Below are 5,771 nucleotides of genomic sequence, written 5' to 3'. Positions count from 1 at the left end.
CATTGACTTCTGGCTCTAGGTGCTCCTCTACACACATTTTCCTCAGATTAGGCCTTGTAATGGTGTCTTCCAAGGGTTGAATGTTGAATAGATCTATCATATTTCTTGGATTTGTCTTGGATGGTTGTATGTTCTTTCTCTATAATATCTAGGCTGTCTTCTATCCTCAGGATTCAGTCTTCTGCATGGTCTATCCCACTATCCAGACTTTCTACTTTTTTTTATTTCCTTATAGTTGTTGGGCTTTTATGGATTCAAATTCTTTGTGGGATCTTTGTTTTAGATCTTGTATGAAATTCTTTACTTCCTTAATTTAGTGTTCAGTGTTTATTCTCAAATCACTTAGTTGATTAGTTATGGTTTCCTTGGACTCCCATTTCTTCTGTTGGGATCCATTCAGCATTCCCTTTGTGGACTCCCTGACTTCTTTCAGCTCTCTGTTTATGGATTGCATGAATGCCTCTAGTGATCTCTGTCTATTCTCATCCCGCTCTCTCATTTTCTGTATTACTCTTTGATTAGCTTCCTCACGTCCATGCAATTCTTGTAGTTCTCTTTGTTTGATCTCAGCCTGCTCACACAATTCCTTTATTTCTTTTTGAGTGTAGTCAAACTGCTCAGGCAATTCCTTTATGTATCTTTGAGTAGCTTCCTCATGCCCATGAGCTTCCTGTTTTGATCTTTGGTTTGCCTCCTCTCTCTCCCTATCATGATCACACAGAGTCCATTGCAGGTTTTCAATCTTTTCATTTACCATAATTACCATTAGTATTTGTAGAGCTTTTTGGGAGCTCTCTTCTGGATTATTCATTATCTGTTCTGTCCACTGATTATCATGAGTGGAGTTGAGATACCCGGACTTGCCAGTTTTCTTGTGATTTTCCAGCTTATACTGCCCATTTGGGATGAGAGTAACACCAATTTGGTCCTAGAAAACTATCTTAAGGCAAGCATCAACAAAGTCTTTAGTTGCACAGTCCAAAGCCTGCAGATATAATCTAGTTCAACAGATATACTTTTCAACATCAAACAACTATGTATTAATAGGCTACGAACCACAAAGAAGAATTTGGCAAACAAGAAGTTATTAGGTTTAGTGAGAGATATGGGTATAAATAGGAATAGGTGGATGTGGAAAGGTAGAAGGAGAGCTAACTTAGTCCTAATCTCAAAGCAGGAAGTAGGTTGGATAGATTGATAGTAGAGACGAGGGAAAAAAGAAAGAGAAAAAAAGACAAGGAAAATTAGTAAAAAAAAATTAAAAATTAAAAAGTGAAACACTTAAAAATTATGCAAATTAAAAACGTAATGTTCAGCGACGGACGGGAATAGGATAAGAGAAGGGGAGGAATAGAAAGGAGACGTGAAAAATTAAAAAATAAAAATGTGTAAATTTTATATATGTATATAGAGGTAATACGGCTATTAAGGAATTTAAGTCTAAAAGGTTTTGAATTCAGTAATAATTTTCTGGATTAAGTGTGTATACAATGGGGGATAAGGTCTAATAATTGACTACAGGTATATCTGAGAATGAGCAGAAAAGCGATTAAATCATGCAAAGAAGAACAAAAGAGAAGAAAAAGTGAAAAGAATGAGAAAGAAAGGAAAAAACGATCCAAAGGTCAGTAGAGCTAAACAAATATGAAAAAAAGCACACACACACACACATACCCCTAAAATAAAAATTATAAGAAGAAGAAAAAAAAGTTAATAGAAAACAATTTTTTAAAGTTAAAAATTAAAAATGTTTAAAAATTTTTAAATAAAATGTACCAAAAAAAGAGTTCTTTCCTTTTTGGGGGTGAGATGGGAAGATCCTGTATCTCCCTTGTGTCCATTACCAGTCTCTTGTTGGAGTCTCTGGTCTGATTGTGGTGCTTGATTTTCCTGTAGCTTGGTTGTTTTCTTAAGTCAGTTTGTTTGAGCAGGCAGAAAAATGCTTTGCTTTACCTAGGATTTTGTCATCTGCCTCCCAGGCTACTTCAATGGGAGGGAGATCTGCTTTGAATATCACAAAAGAGGGTGATGGCTGTTTCTTCTAGGTTGGAGATTCTGTGGTGGGGCTAGGTACTGGGTAGAGTTGAGGTCTTTTAGCAAACAGTAGCTTTTCCCTGAGGGGCTAGCATCTGAGGCAGTCACAGAGCCCAGTCCAGGAGCCATCCTCAATGTTTAATGTTACTGAATTTCAATTGATTATCTAGGCTGCTGGAGGGAGGGGCAGCCTCTGGCTCTGTTTACCCAGTGATGAAAGCCACTCCTGGGGCTGGCACAGGCCCAGGCTGGGTGACTTTCTTCTGGGTGGAGCTGAGCCTGGCAGGTCAGGTTAGTTTCCTGTGACCTGCTAAATGACTTTTTGTTTTCATCCAAGGACTGATTTGGAGGTAGATTCTCAGCCACGCCTTTGCCAGTATCAAAGATGGAGATCTCCAGTAGTGGGCAGGTAGGGGTGGCCTTCCCTTCTCTGCTCTCTGAGAAGGAATGAGGAAGTCAGGCTTCTACTCAAACAGGAGTCTGATTCCTGGGTCATCTCTGGTCGGCGATCTGAAGGATGAAGATATCTGCTCTTGTCAGTTCTTGCTGGTGTTGAGTAGAATCCTCTCTCCTGCTGCATCTGGTGCCTTTGTCCTAGACTCTCTGTGTTGCAGGTATGGTGGCTACAGACACCACCGCCCCCACCATAGCAGCTCCGGCTACTGGCAAGTGCTCAGATTTGTCTCCTTGGCTGGATTTTCCCTCTCTGGCCTAACTCTCTGTACTGTGTTGGCACACTTGGTGTGATTCTCTGGCTTAGGACTCTTCACTGGAGCACTAATACTGCTTTCTATATGAGAGCTTGTTTAGCTTCCAGCTTCTCCTCTGCTATCTTCCCGGAACCCTAAATTTAAATTTAAATGATAAATTCTTTTAAAATCGTTTCACTAGGGCACACGTATGGATAGATAAGTGATGTGGGCAGAATCAGAATTATTCAGAAGGTTGTAAATGGATGCTTACGTAGTTTTCTCTCAGCTGGATCATAGAATAGAGACTGTCCTAATTGGAACAAGTTAGCCTTCCGAGGTTTTCTGCATATAAACACGGCATCAACATTTTATTAGAGGATTATTCAAGATTAGCTATATGTTGATTGATAATGACTGATCATGACAGAAAGTTGACAGAAAACCATCTATACTTCAGTGAGGTTCTGATTTGTGCTTCACAAACTGTTATGAAAGCTCTACATGAGAAATCTAGCAGCCACATTTCTAAAAAGTCCTTGGGTTGTTACACTTTCTGATATTGTCTCAATCCAAGTACTTCTCCTTGGAGTTCCATACTGTTCAATGATGCTGTATTAGCTCCTTGTTACAATTTGCAGGCTGGGGGCTGGCAAGGTGGCTCAGTGGTAGAGTGCTTGCCTTGCATGCATGAGGCCCTGGGTTCGATTCCTCAGCATCACATAAGCAAAAAGAAAAAAGCCAGAAGTGGCACTGTGGCTCAAGTGGTAGAGCACTTCCCTTGAGCTGAAGAGCTGAGGGACAGCGCCCATGCCCAGAGTTCAGGCCCCACGACCAGACCTCCCCCCCAAAAATAAATAATTTGCAGACTGGTCTTTTTAATGAAATTTGTGCTTATCAAAATTGCTCTCCAAATTCCATCCACAAACTGCATACAAAATTTATCTGAAAAAATTTGTATCTGTTGATAGTGCATATACTTTTAGTTTCATTACAAATATAGAATGTAGTAAAAATTCTCATAGCAATTATACTGCACTAGCTTGTGGGCAGGCTCTAATGTAAATAATATACTGTGTTCATGTAGAGATTTTGAGTATCCAAAGTAATAAGCCTGTGGTCCTAAAACCAATACCTTACTTATATTGAGTGACAAATACCACTTCATATATGGACACGTTTTCCTTGTATCTTTTTAATACATATTTTTATTATAAATACTGTACAAAGGGGTTACAGTTACATAAGTAAGGTAATGAGTACATTTCTTATTGAGCATTGTTACCCCCTCCTTTGTTTTTACCCTACCATCCCTTCCCTTCACTCCTCCCCACCTCCCGCCTTCACCCATCCTCTGATAGAGTGTCTTGTATATCTCATTGTTACAATGGGTCAACCAGTATCCTTTCCTCATATCTTAAATGAAGAAATGCTGGCTTGATTTATGCTGATTCTACTTTTGTAGACACATCTAAAATCACTGGCCAAGTCCAAGAGCACATAAATGAAATGGCATCATTTTTTTGTCAGTTGGTATAATTGTGTTCTACACATTTATTGACAGGTTACAAATTACTCTCAAACTTTAAAACATTAAAAATACTTTCTTTTTTTTTCTTATTTTCTTGGCCAGGAAATCAGCAAGACCTCAGTCAGCATTTCTCTCATAGGAATTTTCACATAGGTTAGTTAAATGTATATGTAGAGTCCAGTTTTCTGAGGATTCACTCATCTGCCTAGGAAATCATGCTGGCTGTTGGAAAAAGAGCTCAAGTAATGATGCCATTTAAAGCCTTATAACTTTACTCTTTACCAGGGTATTCTCTTGCTACTTTGGTTGTTGAGAGTGTCTACAAGACTAAGAATTCCGTGAGAAGAAGGGAGACACCATATGACTTATACCCAATTGACTTGCTATCACTTGTACAGCATTTTGTAAGTCAAATCTCTCTAAAACTACCAGTTTTAAGAGATAAGAGGAGTGGTAAAAGAACTCTTAGAGACAAATACATCTTCAACACATATTGTTCCAAGTATTCCGTTTAGGCATATTCAACAAATGGTGAAACTTATGTTGGCTGTAATTATGTGTCTTTCTCCATGTGTGCATGTATACATGTGCATATGTATGTGTGTGAATAGTAACATACATGTGTACATTATGGCTTATATCATCATTCATTCCTTGCTAACAAATAAAGTAAGGAATCCCTAAAGTTTTAACAGAAACTGTGTAGTTAAAGTCTTAACTCTTCACTCTGCTTCTTTACACAAAGACTTTGCAACTCCTCATTAATAAAGTTTCCATAAACTCTGAAATGTACATACTTAATGCTTAATGTCGGCTAGCATAAATCTTAAATACTTTATAGAAAAGTTTTATACTTGCCAAATAGTCCTTTTTTTGGCATATATAAGCAAAATCCCCAAAGTAAGCATATTTAAAACATTAAAACTTTTAACAAACCTTAACACTTTCTGCAATGTTCATTTTGACAGGTGACTTGTATAGAATAATTGAATTCCTCCTCATACACATCTCTTGAACAATAAATATCCAGAATTATTTTGTTTTTGGTATGTCTATCTTGATTTTATTCTTAAATGTGTGCTTATGTAAGAAATACATGATTCTAAAATTTCACAACAATTCTTTTGAACTTACTTTTTGTTGAATTGTCTAGTTTACTAAAATCAATAAAAATTATACTTTATATAAAAAATGTTTTATGCTCAATTTAGCATCACATACACTAACATTGGAACAATACAGAGAAGATTAGCACACCCCAGGCGCAAGGATGACATGAAAATTCGTGGAGCGTTCCATAGTTTTTACAACAGATGCTGAAAGGTATGTGGCCACAAGGGAACTCTACTGCATTCTTGGTGGGAGTGTAAACTTGTTCAACTACTTTGGAAAGTAGTATGGAGTTTCCTCAAAAGACTCCACATAAACTCCTCTATGACACAGTAATCCCACTTCTGGGGATTTACCCAAATGATCATAATCAAGACCATACTAAAACTACCAGCGCAACTATGGTT

General features: G+C 37.8%; 1 non-coding gene across 1 annotated transcript; it reads left to right on the top strand.

Annotated features, from left to right (window-relative positions):
- The first annotated feature begins 5,452 nt into the window (after positions 1 to 5,452).
- Positions 5,453 to 5,559, top strand: LOC122119005. The gene has a single exon (XR_006149493.1). It is a non-coding gene; the product is annotated as a U6 spliceosomal RNA (small nuclear RNA).
- Positions 5,560 to 5,771: the final 212 nt, after the last annotated feature.

The sequence above is a fragment of the Dipodomys spectabilis genome, unplaced genomic scaffold (genome assembly GCF_019054845.1).
Source record: "Dipodomys spectabilis isolate Male_0828 unplaced genomic scaffold, ASM1905484v1 ptg000159l, whole genome shotgun sequence".
Taxonomy (NCBI): Eukaryota; Metazoa; Chordata; class Mammalia; order Rodentia; family Heteromyidae; genus Dipodomys; species Dipodomys spectabilis.
The sequence above is the reverse complement of the archived record's forward strand: the minus strand, read 5'-3'. Positions and strand labels throughout refer to the sequence as shown.